Genomic DNA, 20112 nt, shown 5'->3' on the forward strand with positions numbered 1-20112 from the left:
TGTAGAGCAATGACTGCCTTACTGTTACTGTTGAATCACTTCAAGTCATTCAATAACATAGACCACTCTGTGGTCAAGCCAGTAGTAAGACTAAATTAGTTTGGTTCTCTGCTTCTGATTTTCTCCAGCTATCCTACCACTTATTCCCATTTCAGACTCTTTTCTTGCCATGGATTCTTAGTCTGTCCTGCAATCAGAATTAATTCTTACTCATATATGTCCATTTATTTCCCCCTTCATATTCCTCAGGTGTTTACATTTGATGATGTGCCTGTCTTCTGATTTTCATCTGCTGCCCTAATCCTTCTTTCCTACTGAGTTTCCTATGCACATTCTGTTTCTTGGGAAACCACTGATCATGTATCCTCAAATTTGCATAATTATGGCTGTGTTCCTATGTATATTGTCGCTTACTCTGAACCTCTAAGTTCTAATTTATCTTACACAATTTACATTTGAAGTCTGGAACATCTTTTTCTGTGCTTGGGTTTCAAAAGCTGCTTGCTCCCCTGAGGATTTGCTGTCAGTATGCTTAGCTTTTTATGCAGAATGAATGCTTCCAAAGAAATGGTACCAATGACAAGTTTCTTTTCAGCAGCGCAGTAGCGGCATTTGTCAGACTGAATCATTAACAATGTCAAGAATGCACCTATTTCTTCCTGTCTCTTCTGAAAACCTCACTGAGTTTCAGGTAACATTAGTCAAGATATATACTCAGGTAGAGTATCTTCAAGTGTCAGTATAGAGGTGATCTGGCACATTACTGCTTCTCTTTTTTTTTTTCTTCTCACTGACGATCTGACAGTAAAGCTCATTCTGCCCTTTCTCTTGTTTTACCTCTCACCATACTGTTACTTAGCTTGCAATACCAAACACAGCTCAATAATAATAGAATGTAATAATACAATATAGAATAATATTTCTCTTCCTTCATGACATACTTTTCAAATTTGAATAATTATGTAAGTACAACTTATTCAAACATTTTGTAGGTCACTTCCAACTGAAATATTCTATTTGTCTTTTGAATTTATCATCCATCAGCTTGTTTGTTCAGAGAGAATGAGTATAGCAGTGTTTTATAGATATCTCTGGCTCAGTTTTTCTGTGAAAATCAGGAAGTAACATTGCTTTCTTTATGACAGTTCTTGATATTTAGATAATGTTTCTGTTGTCCCCATCTCTTCTGTATTTTTGAGCTACTATTCCCAATCTCTTTGTAAGATTAGAAGTAGAGATTTCCATCCTGCATGTGACATGTCTGCATATAGAACAGCAGCTGCTACAGGGGTGTAATTTTTCAATAATTTTAACATTCATTTTTGTTGAGCTTTATAACCTATTAATCCTATCACAAGGCATTGCTGTTCCCTGCTATCCTGATGAGAAAGTCATAATTACCTTTTTATCACAGTGTTATGCTGACCTGTCTTCTGGCATCATGTTGCATACTGTTGCTGCACTAGTTTCATGTACTTGAAAGACCTGCCTCAGTTTCTAAGATCGGATTAATATTGAAGCATAAGAAGGAGAGTTGAGACAGGACAAAATTTTAAATTATATAATTTCTTCTTTTGCATGCATTGTCCTTGTATGTATGGAGAACTTGATACTACGTTGTAATAGTCCTGTTGGAAACCTTATTTATCCTAATTTTCTAGATGCAGTATGTATGCCATGTACATTCTGTTTACACTCTTAATGTGCTAATTGCAATTCTTTGGAAAAGTGTTTGGGTCAAAAATGTAGTAGGAGTTCAAACCCTGTTCTGTGAAAGGGCAAAACTCTTAAAAATAAAAATATTTTTTAAAAGCCTGTACTTCTGTAAGAAGTTCTGTTTCACACCCTAGCTGAATCTTAGTATTTCTCTGGCCTCTACTTTCTGGTATGTTCCTTATTTCCTCCTCTTTGCTCAACTTTTACTGCTATAATTTTTCTTTACCACTGTTTATGTAAGTTTGTGTATTTTAATTCAGTCAGCTTTTGTTTTCTCCTGTGCAAGACCTGCTCATTGTCCTTTATATTTTTTTTCTGTTGCCTCTCTTCTGTGTTCTTATATTGCCTCACTGAAGTGAGGATTTTTTTCTGCTTGATTCAGTTCAGATTCCATTTCTTTTCATATTTATTTCATTTTTCAGAAATACTACAAGGCCTAAAATTCTTCTACATTTTATCTGGTCTGTAAAACTCATTATTTTTCCAGAAAGGTTTCATATTATAATGAGTTTGACATCAGACCTTGGCTCTTTGAGTAAAACTCCTAAACTAAATGTATAGTATATCATCACAAAAGAAAGAGAATGTATGCATTTAAGGGAAATGATTTTGCCGTAGTATTATGAAGTCTAGCAAGTTGTGTCAGCAGCTCTAACAATCTGCTGATTTACAGCAACTAAAAAACACGATATATTTACATATAAAAAATGTGTGTAAATCTTAACTCTATGATCAAAGAAGTGAAGTTTAAGGCCCTAAAATGTCATATGATATTTTGTGAAGTACTGTCATTTTTGAGCAGGATAAAATTCAAAGCCCAAAAAGGCATGTGTATTACAGTAAATAACCATTGGGCACATTCTTCGCTGACACATTATTTACCTAAGAGAAACAGAAATTTGCTAGCAAACGACATACTGAATCTGGATTTACCACGGCATTCTGGTGTATGACAAACGCTTCCATTATGTGGTATGAAACACATGCATGCTCTAAAGCTAGGAAATACGTCAACAACTTCAAGTTAGCAAGTATGTTAAAGCAGTAAGATTAAACCATTAGTTAGGTTCTGGATGGAGATCACACAACCATTATTGGAGCAATTTTCATTAAAGCAGATTTTCTGAATTGGACATACTTTTATAGAAGAACAATGCCACTTTACTAGAGAATGGAAGCAATGACTTGTAAACTGTAATGTGCAAAAAAATGAAGAGGTTCTGGTTAAATTTTTTTTTTTCCTTAAAGTCACCATTTTGACTAGAATCTTAAGTGTGAAGCTGTAAAACAAATCAGAATAATAGAATAGATGAAGCACAGGCATTTTAATTTAGAGTCCATTCATGAGCAATAAGAAAATAAAGTGCTCTGAGAGAGAAAAGAGGATTAAAGAAAGTGGGGCTATTTGCTTAGGTGGAAAATGTTGACGTATTTCTTTGCTCAATCCTTAAAATGTTGGTAATTTAAAAAGCTAAGAAAGGATTTAGTGATGCGTAATTTTTGGTGGAAAGATGACAAAGTTTACCCTTTATCTATCCCAGTTACACACACCTAAGCCTTCAAAGGATTAGCTTGGCTGTTTTTTGTGCCCCGATAGGACATCTCTTTATACTGTTACAGCTTCTGGCCAGAACAGGTATATAGTAATTTATTGTTGAGATACAATGCAATTTACTTAAAGGGCTTAGGATTATCTTTTCCTTTAATGTTTTGGCTAGAGTACTGTGCCACTAATTTTTTTTTTTTTTTTTAATTTGAAGATGCGCTTTCAATCAAGTTGTAAACATGGATATGTATTTTTTTATATATATATGAACAGTTTTATTTCTATTCTTACACAATTTAGTACTTTCTACTTACAACTCCAAATAAGGTGAAGTGTGAATTTTATGCTAATATTGTAAATAAAATCAAATCAGATTCTGGAACACAGAACTCTAGTCCTCACAGCAAAGTGCTAGCTGCTAGATCATTAGGAACCAGCTTGACTTGAAATCATGATCAATATACTGGATCTCATTTGTGGCAGGTCTGGGCGTTTGATGGCTTGTATAGGCAGACGAGATGTTTAAAGGGGGTAGGAAATCATACATTGTAATTTATAATTATTGCCAGTAATTACGGGGTATTGCCTCAACATGACTCAGAAATCCATTTATGATAGAGTTTAAACATGGGGAGATGATGGTGCCTGAGAACATGCATGAGGTGAAGATTAAAATGTATTTTCTAGTTTGGGTTTTTTTTCTTTCTTTCTTTCTTTCTTAGTTTAGCATTTGACTTTAAACATGTTTTATTTGTAGCAGCTCATCAGTTAATATAACTTGGGACTAATTCTCAGTGTGCTATTCACAGCTGCATACTGAGCTTTCCGCTTGTTTTAGTGTCCCTACAAAAATGTGCTGTAGCCTATCATTTAACTGAGGAAGAGTCTCTGGAAATCACCACAGCTTAAACTAGCAGATGTAGACCATATTTGTTGCTGTGTAAACTGTGCTGCTTTGCTGGTCTTGCCCAGCAATCTTCTATTTAGTCTTAACTGTAATGTGTTTTTCAGGGTTTCATCAAAATTCTTTGTCCTTTTGGCTAGGTACAGTGAGTGCCAAGTTTTTCTTAATTCAGGCATGTCTTCTGGATATTTTACACTAAATTGGCTTACAGCATTGGAAGTGGGTCTGGTGTTGCAGTTTATTAAAGCAGTAGTCTGTAATTCTATGTTAGGCTGTAAATATTTACTTAAAAGAAATCAAACTGTAAGAGAAATTTAGCAGCCTAGTGCTCTCCTGTCCCCTCTTGTGTGTTACCTATTTCTCATTGATTCTAGAGCAGTCAGTCTGAAAGAATATTTTTCACTGTACGTTTGAACATAATACATGTACTTTTGCTGTTAAATTTGTTATTGCATATACCATAAGTTTTTGTATTTCCTCTGAATGTTTTTCGATGAAGTCCTAAATTAAATGTTGTTATGAATGGACATGGTTTTGTGTATTCTTTGTATAGGGATTTTTTGTTTTATTTTTCTTGCTTTCCAGTCATGCAAAGTACACGAACTAACCATTTTCTTTCAGAATATAGACTTTTTTGCACTTTAAATTTTGGAAGCAGGCGAAATGATTATAAAGGCAATGGTGTATTTTCCTCTGGTGTTTTTTTTTTTTAATGTTGATAGGTAATGTGTATGATTTTTTTGTGTATTCTAGAATAAAAATTAGTGAATATACTTCTACGTGTATATGTATATATGTATGTAAGCATATATAAATCAGATACATAAATCTGTACCCTAGAGTTGTGAGAAAACAATTCATTAGTAACTGTGTTAATTGCTTTTTTTAGTGCATAAGAAAGACATATTTCAAAAAATACATTTTAAAAAAATTAAAATGGGATTGATGTGATGCATTTTGTAATTGCTTTTCTTGGCCCTGGGGGAAAATCTGTATCTCTACTTTAACAGTAGTTGTCAAAATAGGAAAGAACAGTAATATTGGAGAGAAAAAAACCTCATTTTGAAGCGGCATAAGTGTCTATTTTCCAACTTTTTTAATAGTACTGTATTGCTATTAGAAAAGAAATTATGTTCTCTAAGCTGGTGTAATAAATGACTTGGTACCCTGTAATTTAACTGTGTTTGAAGAACAGTAACCTGCTGTAGGAGATAATGTGAACTTTGTAAGGCTTGATGTTGTTGATTTATTATTTTAGGTTTTTTTTTTTCTGAAGACAGTACATGATTTTGAAATCAAAGGAAACCTCACTGCAGACGCAGCCATTAGAAAATGAGCTTTTTTTAAATTCATAAAGAGTAATATACCTCTAAAACTGTTTGGTTACCCCCCGTGAACCTGAAAGGTAGAATTAGTATTTCTTACGCACTAAGAAAAGTGCGTATTTCCTTCCCTCCTTGCCCATCCTCCCCCAGTCATTGGAAATAATATTCCTGTTACATGTACGAAGCCATGCAGTCCCAGAATGAAAGTATAAGTAATTTGATATAGAAATATAAGTCAGTATACAAGTCAAGGAATTTACATTGACTCCACTCACTCCCTTATCCACATGACAAAGTAGATGGTGATTTGATACTCTATGGTCTAAATGGCTTTGAGAGCTGTTTTGTTTATAGAGTACTTAGAGACTTCTGATGTGAGTTAAAGTGCAAATTCTGGTCAGAATTAAAACTGGCTTTTTCATAACTGATAGAGAGCATCAATAGCCAGGTCTGGATCTCTGAATAAAGTATAGATGGGTGAGAGGAGTTTTGCTGGTGCACTTCGAGCTGCTCACTGTATGTGGTAAGTCAGAATTTGTTACCCAGAATCAGTTGAGGTGAGCTGAAGAAGTTATCTTTGCGATTGCGGAGTCAAGGAGAACATCATGATGACAGTCTCAGTCCCTGAACTATTTGATCTGTGTTTTGAAGAGATTGATCAAAACATGGGTACACTATGTCTTGAGCAACTGTCTCTGAAGTCTTACAAAGCATTATGGAATATTGTTTAGATGATGAACTGAATGTACCAAGACAGTGTTATTTTATAAAAAATGAAAATCTGAATAATACATGATGTACATTCTATGTAACACATAACAGTTTACATAGCATAACCGTAGCTTTCTTCCGAAATTCAATTTCTTTCTGTCTACTTGAAGTAACCGCAGAACCAAAAAAGGAACATGGCATGAGTCTAAACTAATCCTCACCACCAATTTTAGTATAAGTTACTGACATGCTAATCATTTCAGTAGTGATCTGTAGATAATGCCAATTGCTCTTCAGATATTAATTTGACTAAAACTTTGGCAGTTAATATTTGAACTGATTCATATTAGTTTAAATCTTTAATTGCATTTAATTATAGTTTTGCTTATGAAACAAACAGCTGCACTTTTTTCATTACCTCTGTTAGTCTGCCATTTGAAAGGATTAAGTTTCTGTGCATCTCTACAAAGTATTTCTCAACTTAGCTTCTCTTGGCTGTATTTTGCACCTTATCTTGCATGTGGACTAATTTTTCCAGAATTTGTTATTGATCTAGTGCAGCTTTTCATCTAACCACATCAATGACATTACTCTTTACATTATTGTTTGCAGTAACCCATTTAGCTTGCCTGTCTTGGCTCAAGATAGTAGATATTAATTGTAACATCCCAAACAAAGCAGCATGTATAACTTGCATGTAGCATTCTTCAAAATGTTGTAACAAATTAGTTAAATGAAGTTGAGTACAATTGAAACTTCTCTAACCAGTTGCTGATAGATACTACCTGTACAATATTATGCAAGAGTATTTATTGAGAATATTCAACATCAGATTTTGAGAGTTGATGAAATTGACTATAAATATAGGTCCCACGTATAGGGAGCTAAAAAGGAAGCTTGAGTGAGATAACAAGATTTTCATAGCAACTTATATTTACTTCCTGTTCATTTTCTGGAAAAGTTATTAAGGACTAAGCTGCCAGGCAGCAGAATTAATTAAACTTTTGTTGTTGTTTGGCCACGAACACAGGTAGGTTGTTCCTCTACCAAATTAGAGAACATGGTTGTTTGGAAATGCAATTATTATGGAGTGTGGCTGGGTGGATACGCTTCAAACGCCTCTATCATTTCACCAGAGGACTGATGATGCTGGTGTATAATTCAAAGAAGGGAAGCTACTTCAGCTGGGCCAGCAACTGAATCTTGAAGTACAGCAAAGGTTTTCTGCAACAGCCAGAGCAACCAAAAGATTTGCACATGTAATCACAAAATCTTTGATTGTCCGTTAAATTCTGGGTTGGCTAAGTTTCTGCTGACTTTGAGACTGGTATGAGAAAAACTATGCATCTTTGTCTTAGCAGATAGTATGATTTGCATTCATAATTATATCACGGTAGGTAAACCAGATAGTGAGTTTGTGGGTGAATTTTGCAGCAGATCAGTCACCATTATACTTCCAAGTGTATGACTGGGATAGAAATTTGGCTGTTCACCATCAGAAGACAAGACTTAACTAATCTGATAGATCTTGTAGCAGACAGTCAAAATCTTCTTTCCCAGTGGACTAGAAGCCCCAAGACATGTTCTAGCCAGTTGATATGACAAATTATTAAATACTTTTTGCAACAACCAGGAATGGCAAATACACTATTTTGTAACATCACAAAGGAGATGCAAGGAGCAGCTTGTTTCTTTCTTCCTTCTTTGGATTTTTCCATTAATGTATCCTTCTCTGTTTATGTTTTCAACCCCTCCTCCAAGATACGCAGTGCTAATTCCAGCAAAATGACAGGAAAGCCACCTCTTTGTATACTTCTGGAAGTGCAAAATTCAGGCCTGCTGAAAACTTCACTTATTACTGTTAAATGAAGCAGAAAAAATAGGAAAAGGACCTGTACTGAGACAGTACAATATGTGTATTGCACGTACTAAGTTAATATACAAGGCAGGAGGTATCCTGCCACTCTATATTAAAAAAGTGAAAGCCAAGCCAGTTTCCATTGAAAACATAGCATTTCTGTTGGGAGGAGGTGCTGGGGGAAGAGGGAGGGAGGGAGGGAGGGAAGGTTCCATGCAACTGTGAAGATGGTTTCATAGTCAGGAACAGAGTGAATGAGGAGGGTATGACTTGGAGCCATGAAGGGGACACAAAGCAATGAGGAAGCCATGGGATGGCAGTCACTTTGCTTGAGAGACTGGCAACTCTGATAAAAGTGGAAGATTGAAGAAGCTAGGGTTTGCCGAACAGGGGGAAAGGATGTATACAACAATAACAGAGGTGGAAGAAAAGAAGAAAGGGGGCAAGAGGGAGATTTATATTGGTCATGGAGGTTGAAACAGAACATCCTAGGCAAAGAAATAGGGAGAATAATGTATTGCCGTGGGGTGCCTGTTGTGATTAACTGATGGGAGTCATAAGATTTTCTTAAATACCCTTAATTTTTTTTTTTTCCTCACGCTGAGAGTACTGTAATTTCTTATTACATTCTGTACTGTATCAGTGTGTGTCTTGCCTTTAGGCCCAACGAACTATTATAGATGAGACAGTTACTGACCAGTTGTAAATATTTTTAATCCTCTGCTTAGGGGGGGGTGATCTTCTCTGATAACATTGTGAAGACTGTATTAGGAAACAAATGTATTACATTTGCTCCAGTCTTTTTGATCCTGTTACTACTAGAATATTACAGATAGTAAGCACATCAGGATTACAAAAAATCCAGTTGCTGCACAGTCAGCAAGACAGAAAAAAAACTATTTGTGGTTTCTTTGAGGTTTTTTTAAAATCATTTATATGGGCTTATATTTTTCATTAGGAGGTCTTGTATATCATGTAAGATTATTGAAGTGTGACTGTAATCTGTTAATAAAAACTTTGACATTTCTGAAAAACTGAAAGTGAAGTGACATTGAACCTATGAACCTAGAAGGCAATAATAAACAGGAAAGCAGAAATATACAAAAAAATTAGATAATTATTTGGTTGTTGCTTAGTAGCTGCAAGTGAATGACCACTGTGTTGCATCAGCTGTCATTGCATGTTGAAAAGCTGGACTGTATAAGTTGTGGTGTAGTTAATATGCTAGTTAACAAGGGTCTATGAGTTCTGGACAATCAGCAGAATATCGTATAGAACAATTCTTTTAAAGTATTTTTCATTCTTGGTGATACGTCTTGCTTCTCACTGCAAGTAATGTGAAAACTGACCTGCAAACTCAGATCCAGTGATTATCAAATAATTATCAAGCTACTAGCTATTTTTGCTTAACATGTCTAGAACTGAAAAAAATTAAAAAAAGACATATTCTGTTTTTTAATTCTTTCTTTCTCTCAGTATTAATCATTTTTGTCAGACTTCCTCAAATTTGTTAGAACTAATAATTCTTTGAGTATATTCAGGTAATAATATACTGCCTAGCAAAAAAAGTTGGTTGATGCTTATAATTACTTTTCTGGGCTTTCTAAACTTTGGGTACTGCTTATCTAATAACCTTAAGACAATCTATTTTTTTTTAAATTAACAGCACTGAAATTGCTGTAAGGATGAATTTTCTGGTGTGGAATTTCATTGTGTTGTTTAATTCTGAAAATGCAAAAAGATACAAGGTGTTTAATACTGTTGAATCTCTAATTTCATAGTAGGAAATTGTAATAGATTTGCTGTGTTATGTTGAAATGTGTTCATTGTGAAGAATATTTTGGTTTACATTAGTTGAATTGTCCTAAGTTAGCAATGTTTTCTAAAATTATTAATTCCATCAACCAGAGACAATCACTTTGCCCGTTACAAAGTGTTACTTTACAGACTATGTAAGACATTTTGTAGGTTTTATTTCTCCATTTGCATCTGAAAGAATGCTGAAATTCTACAAATTTAACATAACATATCCCATCACTGAGGAGTTTGAGATTCTCTAGTGCTTTTTAGAAGAATTACTTTAGTGGGAGGAAGATGAGGTGAAAAGATATTACTCTATGTCTGTGTTCCTTGTACAATGTGCCGGCCACATCTGGAAACTTCATTCTTTGAAGTATGTAATGTCTTTATAACTATGCAATCCAAAAAAATATTGTTGTGTAGAAAAAGTATAATGAAGGAATACAGAGACAAGCAGGTAGTTAAACATGAATTACTGTGAGACAATTAAAATTAGTGGAATTACTTGCATGTCATAATGTTGCCCTAATGAGGGTTAATTATGATACAAGAATTGAAATAGGAGCTGTGATGATTGAAAACCTGTATGACAGGTATGTGGAAATGCTGGCAATTTGGGTTGCTTCATTTTGCTGTTAGACTTTTGGTAATTACTTGAACACACCTGACAAGGCATCATTAATTATGACAAAAAGAAAAATCTGTCACCATCACATTAAAAAAATGCATTTTGTAATGCTGAAAGCTTCACTGGTTTTTAGGAAATGGAAAATCTTCTGTCTGTACTACTGCTCCCTTTTTAACCTATGCTTAATTCTCCTTTTAGATATTGGTGGCTGAAAGAATCCAGAGTTTTTGAAACAAGAAGGTTGAAGCAAGACCTTCTCCTGCCCAAGCTCCTAACTCTGTGACATGATGTAAGCCATCTAACCATTTTATCTCTGTTTTTTCTGTTGTAGATAAAGAAAATTCACTGTTTTCTGTATTTTTAGGAATGCTTGTTTTTGAGTGAATTTCCTACCATGAGGAAAATTTTGTTTTTAAATGCCAGTTAATTAAGTACAGAAAAGCTGTTTTCAGATAAATTACAAAAGAAAAACTTCCTTCCTAACTTTTCCAGCTAAAATTATGAATTAGATTTGTAATACTTTCACAAAAGTATCAGCATCTTTCAACTGGTCTGTGTTACAGTCTAATTAATGTACATTCTTAATAACTTCAGGAAATAAAAATAGAGTTTTCAGAAGAATTTCTTGGTGAGCTAGGATGGTAGCAGAGACTGCAGTAGAGAGGACATAAATACATTGTTCGAAGACAAGAAGAGGCAATGGATTTGGAATCCTGAGTAGCTCATGTTTGAAGGGGGTGTTCATGGTTCTGACTGGATGACTTTGGTTAGCTGGCAGGATGCATACTACTACTATATGTGCTAGGAAAGACACTCACTTGTGACAAGTCCTGCTTGTAATAAAATAGTAATTGTTATCAACATATTATTTTATTTTTAACTTCATTTTTAGCATTAGTTTCCATACATTAACATTATTATAAATGTATTTAAATGTCATTTATATTTCCATTCTTACATGAATATGATTGTATGAACTTAGGGATTTGGAGTTCTTCTAGGGATATAAACATGAACTGCCAGGTAAGAATCTTGTTGTTGTTGTTAAGCATGAAATAACCCTGATTGTTTGAAGTTTTTTTCAGTTAATTATCTTTTCCTCTTTCTTATTCCTTCTTCTGTTGCAGAAAGCCTTATATTCACTTAACTTTGCTTTTGCTTTTATCTTGCCCAGTATGTGCTAGCCTACAACAGGAGTGAGGCTGTAAGCTTGGTTTTCATTCACTAGTCATTCTTTTTAAAGAATTTGAAATCAGATTGCTCACATTAGTAATTATTCTTTTTTAAGCATTTATATTTACTATTTTCTGTGTTTATCAGCTGGTGCTTTTTAAGGTCATTATGAAAATTAAGTTCCTTTCTGAGCTATAGATTTAGGGGTGGTTTTTTTTAATCTGCTATGAATATAAAATACATGATGCAAATAAAGCTGTGTTTGAAGTTGTTTGTTTCAGAATATCTAATAATTAACTCTGGGGCTTCCCTATAGGTACATCTTTGTCTAATAACCTTAGCTGTCTTTCTATATGTAGTTGCATTTCTCATAAAAATGACACTCCTAGGGAGACTTCTGTTTCTGTATCATTAAGGTTTGGAATGGGTAATTGTCATTTTTGTTGTGTATTTACATTATTTTTGAAATGTGTAAAGTATTTTATAACACTAATTTCACAGAGTATTGATAGTGTAAGGTGCTCATAGTCTTTACAGGGTGAACAGTCTTTTCAGTAATTCTTTAAATGTCATTTTCTGAAAGCCACTTAGTCTCTCTTCACTGTCTTACATCTGCAGTATGCAAATTTTGTGTGGTTCAGTTATCTGTGTAAGTAATAACTTTCCCAGAATTGAAATGAGCAGATAACGACTTATTAATAGTTTGGTATAGGCAGTATTTTATTCAAAATAAGTTTTTAAAAATTTTCAGATTTTGGGATTTAGACTTTTTCTAATTTATGAAACATGAGGAGACTAAAGCGCAGATAGCATTCACCAAATGCACTTGGTTTATTGTGCTTATTTTACTAGGCCTACTGTATCTACCTTATCACTCTACTATCTTGATATCTTAGAAAATTGATATTGTCTCTCTTAATGCATACTTTCAAAGGTCCCAATTATCTGTATTGGTTATTTAATATGTAGCCCATAAGTCTGTAGGAAAATAAGTCAGATCATATTTTTGCTTCTGAAAGCAATAGAATTCATAGTTTTAAATTCATACGTCTAATTTGACAAATATGGCCCAGAAAGATGGAGAACACTTGCTACAGTTTGTTGGGTGTTTAAAAAAAAACCAACAAATTCCGCCCAGAAACTCTCAAACCCACTATAATTTTCTTTACATTTTCAGTTCCACTGTTCCTGAAAATGGAAAGTCATTGTCGGAGAGGCTGTGTTCATAGCTGTGCTAAACCTTATCTTTTTTTTTCATGTAAGCTTCTATACTTCAGATATTTGAGAGGAAAAATCGAAAACCTAAATTTAACCGTATTCAACAGAAGATCAATTATATGAGTCGAGTGATGTATTCTTGGTGACCTGTGTTGCTAAGAAACAAACTCTTGTGTCAATTGATTAAATCTTCTTGCAAGTGTTTTTACCACAAGATCCATTGCAATGCCTTATTCAGGCTCTAACATCTGAAATCCGTTAACCATGAGGTCAAGCTTTTATCTGCTTCTTGACTTACTTTATTCTTGCTCCGTCTAAACTAAAATCACCAAGTCACCTTTCTGTGAACATCTACTATAAAGTTCCAGGTCAGCAGGGGACAAAGCAAAACTCCCTGTTTCTCCAGACTTACCTCACTCTTGTTTCTTGCTTTGTTCCTGGCAATGCTTTTGCCACATGGTAATGGAGCCAGGATGCCATCTTCAGCCCATTCTTGTTCTGCAGTCATTAGCATTGAATTGCAAGTTAGGTTAGAACACTGACTTGTTCTGGGCACATAGTGAGTTTCTGTTAAGTAAGTCAGTGCACACACACATGAAAAGTTTTTAACAGCTTACTGGTTTTGTATTAGATTAGTTGATATGTAGTCAGATAAAAAAATCTGCCACTGTCAGAATAGTCTGAAAAAATTTAAACCAATAAAATAATTTCTGTATAGAATTTCTCCTGTGCATTACAGCACTGCATAACTTTGTAGTGTAAGGAATCTGGCTAGATTGACTATGATTTTATTTTTCCTATACTTACTGAACAGTATTTTTAAAACATCACCTTCCTTATTCAGCTACAGACTAACAAATACATTTGTTTTCTTTTTTGACATTTTTTCTTAATTATTGTAAAATCGTTTTTCTGAAGTTTGAAATACATAGCCTTATTCACTGTGTATTTATGTAAAATATTGGTGCTGTGTGTAGCTTGTCACCGTCTCATTTCTATATCCACCGTAAAACTTCTTTTCAAATGTTTCAGTCTGGCACCCCAATACTCCCTCCCTCCCTTTCTATGCCAGCCATTATTGTCCACTTGATAAATTTTCAAAATATCTTTTTTTTTTTGGCTTTTTCTGGTGTTGTCTTTCCCACTAGATAGGAATTCATGGAGTGATCCCCTTACATACCATGGTTTCTTACCATCGCTTTGCTCTGCTAGCTGCAAAGTTCGTAATGATTTTGTTAAGGCTTTGCTGAGATTACAGACTGTAATACTGATCATTCAACATAAATAAAGGAGATATCATAGAATCACAGAATCATAGAATCAGCTAGGTTGAAAAAGACCTTTAAGATCATCAACTCCAACCTCTACCCCAGGACTGCAAAGTCCACCACTAAAGAAGAAAAGAGATTCAGAGCAGCCCTGCGGAGAAGGACTTGGGGGTGTTGCTCGATGAGAAAATGAACATGAGCTGGCAGTGTGCGCCTGCAGCCCAGAAAGCCAACCGTACCCTGGGCTGCATCAAAAGGAGCGTGACCATCAGGTTGAAGGAGGCGATCCTGCCCCTCTACTCTGCTCTTGTGAGACCTCACCTGGAGTATTGTGTGCAGTTCTGGTGTCCTCAACATAAAAAGGACATGGAAGTGTTGGAACAAGTCCAGAGGAGGGCCACGAGGATGATCAGGGGACTGGAGCACCTCCCATATGAAGACAGGCTGAGGAAGTTGGGGCTGTTCAGCCTGGAGAAGAGAAGGCTGCATGGAGACCTCATAGCAGCCTTCCAGTATCCGAAGGGGGCCTATAGGGTTGCTGGGGATGGACTCTTCATTAGGAACAGTAGTGACAGGACAAGGGGTAATGGGTTAAAACTTAAACAGGGGAAGTTCAGGTTAGATATAAGGAAGAAGTTCTTTACTGTGAGGGTGGTGAGGTACTGGAATGAGTTGCCCAAGGAAGTTGTGAATGCTCCAAGTTGTGAATCCCTGGCAGTGTTCCAGACTAGGTTGGATGGAGTCTTGGATGATATGGTTTAGCGTAAGGTGTCCCTGCCCATGGTAGGGGGTGTGGAACTAGATGATCCTAAGGTCCTTTCCAACCCTAACTATTCTATGTTTGTATGATTCTGTATTCATTCTATTCCTCACCTGTCTATATCCACTTTTAGTTTTTCATTGAACTTTTGCTCTTGATTAATGTGAGACTAGAATTTTAATCCAAATATCTAAATCTTAACGATTCGGAACAAATCAGATACCCAGAGAAGATCCGAAACTTACTAAGTCAACTGAAACTGATAGAAAATTATAAATTACAGCTTGCAATATCTTGTGCCTATCAGTTAGTGCTGTATGACTGTGACTTATCAGGCATTAACCATTATCTGTGTACCTTTCCGTGTTCTTCATTTGCTATATTTCATTTATTATTTGTAGCTGTATGCTTCCAGGTAGTACAAATAGCTTTGTAGGTCGGCTTGTACAATCTCAGCAACTTTTTGCTGACCCTTACTTCATACTCATTCTGAAATATTTCTAGGACAAATATCAGAGGCTCAGTAGGTCTGTTGATTTACAGTAGTAATAATGCTCCTCCTTCTCGGAAAAAGAAAAAAAAAATAATATTCCTGTGAAATCTTTGTTCTCTAGGCTAATTCGGAATTCTCAGCTTTTTTTACTAGAGATGAGTCAAATGATCGGACATAACTTACAGCACTAATTTGGAAATATGGCCTCTGAAACAACAGAGGAATTTTGGCTTCTGTTTGTGTAAATCATGTGGTTTTGGCTTCAAATTTTTGGTTTGTTTGTCAATTTTAAATTCCATCAGACTCATTTTGTTCTGGAGTTTCTAAACACCACAGGCCACTATTATTATTTCTAATGCTTGAAAGAGGCTACATTTCATTTTAGTTCTATATTCAGTAGATTTTGTTTGGTGCTGCTGTTCACAACAATGTTGCTTTATTGACAGGCAAATGCAGGATAGCGACCTCCCAAGCTCTAGGGTCAGAAGGTTTTATGCCACATGAGGTCTCACTTCCTTGGTTATGTGAATCTTAGTAGGTTACAGAGTGCCAGGGAACTTTCCCCCACACTGGATTCAGTTGTCCGTGTTGTTTTATTTTTTTTTTCAAACTGAGTTTTGCCCAGGGCATTGCTAAAAATTTCCAGAGTTAGGGAGTTTGTGTAGGCTGTTGGTCATTCCCACTTGGCAGTTTGCTTGCAGTCAGCCTGTTTGGAAGAGTTTAGAACATGGACTTGTTCTGTTCTAGAACAACTAGTCTGCTGGAGAGTCATGCATAAACTCATGACAGTTAAGTGATGAGTGCACCTGTAACTTCTAAGGACTAAGTTGTGTGTGTCCTCATACAAAGAGGACATAAGCCCAGAACTCACTGGAAGACAGATAGGAGGTGTTCTTGTGTTTCATAGAAACAAACTACATCTACTTAGCTGGGCACTGGAACTTTGTATGTGTAGCTCTTGAGCTAGTCTGCTCTATGTCTGTGAAGCTCCAGAATACATGCATCTTTAAAATTGCCAGTGTGACAGATTACTGTAGATTGATTTATTCTGAACTTCAGTAATGAGTTATAATGCTGTTATCATCAAATCACCTTTTCTGTATAGTATGTGGCTATAGAATTTCCATGCACTTACTGTTTTTTAAAGTAGAATGCGCAACCTTGAAGGTCATCCAGAATTCGTGCATTATTCCACATAGCCTTCAGCATGCCTAACTGTCAATAATGTTGAAATTCTGTGCCTTGCTTCTGTCCTGAATTAGCATCAAGAGGATAAACAGTTGCCTGCCATGGCTAAGTTGTGAGGTGAGGCATAAAAAAAAAATATGGTGGGCTTTGCATAGTCTAGCATGATTTTCTACTTCAAAACCAGTTAATTTGGTGCAATATATGTCAGTTCCTTTTGGGGGGGGGGGGGGGGGGGGGGGGGGGGGGGGGGGGGGGGGGGGGGGGGGGGGGGGGGTGGGGTGGTTGGTGTTGGGATCAAAAAGTTAAAAAAAATTAGAATTGTCTCCATTTGTGATGTCTTTACTTTCCAGATTCCTGCATTTTTATACGTTTCCTAATTCTGTCTGTTATCTTGTATCACCACCTGATGATTAATTCTTACTTGCGTATTACATGTAAATGACATGCATTGAATAAAGAATTCCCTTAGACTCTGCGCGCCAAGAATTCTCATGGCTCCTGGGTGTCAAAAGTGTCCATCCCATATAGGGAATGTCTTTGTAAGTAAGTAATACGAAAGGTTGTAAGAGAAGACATAGAATGTATGGAAGATTTTCACTGATTTTATTTTTAGCCTTGACTTGTACAAAATAGCACTGAATAATAGATTTTCAACTGGGCCATGCCGTAAACCTGGACATCACATGTGGCTCTGGATGCTGTGGCAACTGCAGCTGTGTTGTCAAGGCAACAGCCTTGTGCTCAGTAGGCAAAACCAATGAGGATTAAGCAAGACTATATTATAGCTAAGCCTCTGTGAGCTTATCAGGGATGAACAAGATCTGTCTGTTCTTCACTGTGCAGGTGTCCCTTAAGAGTAGTGGAAAAGCAAAAACACAGATGAAATATACCCAATTTAAATGTCAGATTTGGATTATTCTAACAAGTGAGTGCATTTCCCAGTTAGATGGATCAAAAGACTCCATTTGTGTAAGTAAATGTTTATATAAAATAGATACTAGCAAAGAAAGTAATGTGACATGTTTTTCTGTAAGCTTTGAAATGAGGAAGAGGCAATTGAAATACAATGAACTCCAGCAATCTTTTTGATCTTTGTTGTAGCTTTATACTCAGGCTGAAATTCAAACACAAATATGCCACTACAAATTTCCCACTGATAAGAAAGTTTATAGACCACCAAGATTCAGAATAGTTCTCAACAGTTTCAAGCACAGTGTTCTTCTCTAGTAAAAGGAATGAATGCATGTGTCACTGAAGTAAACTCACACTCCAACATACACATGTTATTTCATCCCATTTTTTTTTGGCTAGAAGAATCAATATCCAAATGGAACTGAGATAAATTAAGAGCGAGGGTAAAATGCCAAATTGATTTTTGCTGAGTGGGGAAGGAATTTGAAAGTTACAAGTTAATTATTTTCTGTTCAAACTTAAAATATTTTTCTTTTTCTAAAGGAAAACAGAATGCTACACTTCAGTTGAAGCTTCATAATAAGTAAGAATGAATAAATGAACAAGTAAATTTTACATGTTTTGGCAGAATTTCTGGATTTTTTTATGCTTTTTTTCATGTATTGTCACGTAACATCAAAGGCGATTAAATATCTTTCTTTGACCTATGTTTTAATTGTTAAAATCCAGGTATTAACAGCATATTTTTCTTGTGTCAGTATCACCTGAGGTGTTAAAAGGCCATTAAAAAAAAAGAATCAATGTTATTTGCAGATAATGTCAGATTAACTGTTTTCAATAGTAATACTGCCCTGTGCCTCCTACAGAGAAGTGAGGAACTGGAGCAAACTATGAAATGAGATGCATCTGATTATCATAGTGATATTGCTTCTGACATTATCTCGTGATCTATTTTCTTGCTTGGTGGTTTTATTTTTCCTGCTGAGGATAACCTGGCAAAGACAATGGATTTTGTCAGGTTTTGATTGTTCTTTTCTGATACTCCATTCTTTTTTTTTTTTCCGTGCTCTCATTTCTTTCTTCTTTATATCTGATTATTTAAAATCCCTGATTTTCTCGACTAGATTTACCGTTTTTACCATTTCATCTAAGTTACAGAAAAAAATCTGTATGTAAGATGTTTCTTATTAAAGAGGGTTCAGATGTTTTGCAGCATGTTTGAGGCTGTTACAGGAAACTTGAAACTTTTATTGCTGCATTTCTGAGAGTGGCCACTTTCCTGTTAAGATTTTGTATCAGAACATCAGGGGAATAAATGAAGCATGATACTTTTCCTAATTCATAGTCTACATCTCGACCTTTTTTCCCCTCCTTGCCTTTTTCCTACTTTTGTACAAATAAATCTGTCTTTATTCTCTCTTGGTTTGTCTTCTATCTGTTGCTTTATGGCAGTTTTTCTTTGCTTTTCAAGTAGAAAAATCAATGCTTTTGTTAAATACCCCGGATTCTGAAATGAGTTTGATGTGAATTAGATTAAAGATTTAATCTAGAGCTCATTAATATGAATGAACTTGACCAGCTATCCCTAATTTAGGGAGTAGAAGTAGAGTCCAAGTTGTTTTTTTTTCTTTAGAACAACTAAATGCTGTAACAGTTGGCCAGTAAATTTCTGCAAGTTACAGAATCACAGAATCATAGAATAGTTAGGGTTGGAAAGGACCTTAAGATCATCTAGTTCCAACCCTCCTAACCCTAACCCATGTCACCCAAGGCTCTGTCCAACCTGGCCTTGAACACTGCCAGGGATGGAGTGTTCACCACTTTTTCGGGCAGTCTATTCCAGTGCCTCACCACCCTCACACCCTTCTTCCTTATATCTAACCTGAACTTTCCCTGTTTCAGTTTAAACCCATTATCCCATGTCTTATTGCTACAGTCCCTGATGAGAGTTCCTGCCCAGCATCCTTGTAGGCCCCCTTCAGGTACCAGAGGGCTGCTATGAGGTCTCCATGCAGCTTCTCTTCTCCAGGCTGAACAGCCCCAACTTTCTCAGCCTATCTTCATACGGGAGGTACTCCAGTCCCCTGATCATCCTTGTGACCCTCCTCTGTACTTTTTCCAGCAGTTCCTTGTCCTTTTTATGTTGAGGACACCAGAACTGCACACAATCCTCAAAGGTCTCATGAGAGCAGAGTAGAGGGCCAGGATCACTTCCTTTGACCTGCTGGTCACGCTTCTTTTGATGCAGCACAGGATGTGGTTGGCTTTTTGGGCTGCGTGCACACATTGTAGCTGGCTCATGTTCATTTTCTCATCAACCAACACCCCCAAGTCCTTCTCTTTACACCTTATCCTGTCACTATAGTCCCTAATGAAGAGTCTGTCCCCAGCACCCTTATAGGCCCCCTTCAGATACTGGAAGGCTGCTATGAGGTCTCCACACTGCCTTCCCTTCTCCAGGCTGAACAGCCCCGACTTTCTCAGCCTGTCTTCATACGGGAGGTACTCAAGTCCCCTGATCATCCTCGTGGCCTCCTCTGGACTTGTTCCAACAGTTCCATGTCCTTTTTTATGTTGAGGACACCAGAACTGCACACAATACTCCAGGTGAG

At 36.1% G+C, this 20112-nt stretch overlaps 1 protein-coding gene across 3 annotated transcripts in view; it reads left to right on the plus strand.

Annotated features, from left to right (window-relative positions):
• The window catches only part of PRLR (prolactin receptor), a 146130-nt gene that overhangs the window by 7131 nt on the left and 118887 nt on the right, over nt 1-20112 (plus strand). For all 3 annotated transcript variants that reach the window (XM_057431130.1, XM_057431129.1, XM_057431131.1), the window contains one exon: nt 10687-10777. The gene's annotated coding sequence lies outside the window, so the exon portion shown is untranslated. The remainder of the gene's footprint in view (nt 1-10686; nt 10778-20112) is intronic.

Source organism: Pezoporus wallicus, unplaced genomic scaffold (genome assembly GCF_028554395.1).
Source record: "Pezoporus wallicus isolate ANWC-B61680 ecotype Strahan unplaced genomic scaffold, APGP_CSIRO_Pwel_v1 contig_8692, whole genome shotgun sequence".
In the NCBI taxonomy this organism is placed as follows: domain Eukaryota; kingdom Metazoa; phylum Chordata; class Aves; order Psittaciformes; family Psittacidae; genus Pezoporus; species Pezoporus wallicus.